The sequence below is a fragment of the Microtus ochrogaster genome, chromosome 21, assembly GCF_000317375.1.
Source record: "Microtus ochrogaster isolate Prairie Vole_2 chromosome 21, MicOch1.0, whole genome shotgun sequence".
Classification (NCBI taxonomy): domain Eukaryota; kingdom Metazoa; phylum Chordata; class Mammalia; order Rodentia; family Cricetidae; genus Microtus; species Microtus ochrogaster.
In genome coordinates this window covers 13,920,405-13,921,654 of record NC_022022.1, presented here as the reverse complement: position 1 = coordinate 13,921,654, position 1,250 = coordinate 13,920,405, and the positions used below count along the sequence as shown (strand labels likewise).

General features: G+C 41.5%; 1 protein-coding gene across 1 annotated transcript in view; it reads right to left on the bottom strand.

The window, feature by feature from the left end:
• Positions 1-1,250, bottom strand: part of Lrrc39 (leucine rich repeat containing 39) — a 17,595-nt gene that overhangs the window by 7,642 nt on the left and 8,703 nt on the right. The window lies entirely within an intron of this gene.

Sequence of the window (1,250 nt, the reverse complement as noted above, 5' to 3'; positions counted from 1 at the left end):
CCCTTGGTAGACCAGGCTGGTCTCGAACTCACAGAGATCCGCCTGCCTCTGCCTCCCGAGTGCTGGGATTACAGGTGTGCGCCACCACCACCCGGCTAGGGTTCTGTATTTTGAATTCCTTCTGTACCATCTGCACCATGAAGTACACAAAAACTAATGCTTCACCAAGTTGAACTTTGGTGTTATCTGTGTTTTAGTCTGTTGTGGCCTTCCTATCTAGGGTGAGTAGACATGTGTGTTGTCTATCTCCAGGAAAAGTCTTGTCACATGATAGTACCTGTCTCCTGGAGAATCTAAGGTGAAGAGAATGGCTAATGATACATCCAAGTTCACATAGCTTGTTAGTGACAGAGCCTATCAGAAACAAAGTCACAGGTTTTAGAAAACATATACACTGGCCTTTCTACATGGATAAATTGTTTCTATCAATTTACTTTCCTTGTTTTTTCATTAAAATAGTCTAACATGACGAAACACATGAGCTATGTTTGCAAAAGCAAACTAGGAGGAGCTGGTTACTATTAGTAAGATGCCCAGTGGTTTTGGGAAATAAAAGTCTGATGTACTCAAATATAAAGTAAGAAAATGGAGTTGTACCTTTTGTTTTGAATTTTATTATTTTTCTTAACTTTGGTCTTGCAAAGTCATTGTTTTCAAGGCAGAAAAAGCATAGACATTTCTTGCTGATTCTAAGAGCATTAATTTGAAAGGTAACAGAGATGTCTTTGTCAGCTCAGTTTAACCAATCACAGGACACCAAGTCAAAGGCCTTTCCAACCTGCTAGCTTACTTTGTACTTGGTAAAGCCTAGGATGCCAGCGTGAAGCACACTCCCTCCAGTTCGTGGCATACTCTTTCTGCCTGTTTCGGGAGTGAGCATACCATGAAAGCCAACTAGGACACGAGATTTTCTGTTCTCGCTTTCTGTTCTTCATAGCAATCACATGCATATTCATTCAGAAAAGCATGAATTGGATTCAAACTCACAGACATCAGACATCATCAATACCTCTAATCCCAGCGTTCAAAAAGCTGAGTGAGAATTGGAAGTTCAAGGTCATAGTGAGCTCCACTTTGAGACTCTGCCTCACAACAGACAGAGGCAGTGTCTAAGTGTGTGTGTGTGTTTTTTGTTTTTGTTTTTTTTTTTTTTTCTGGTTTTTCAAGACAGGGTTTCTCTGTAGCTTTGGAGCCTGTCCTGGAACTCCCTTGGTAGACCAGGCTGGCCTCGAACTCACAGAGATCCGCCT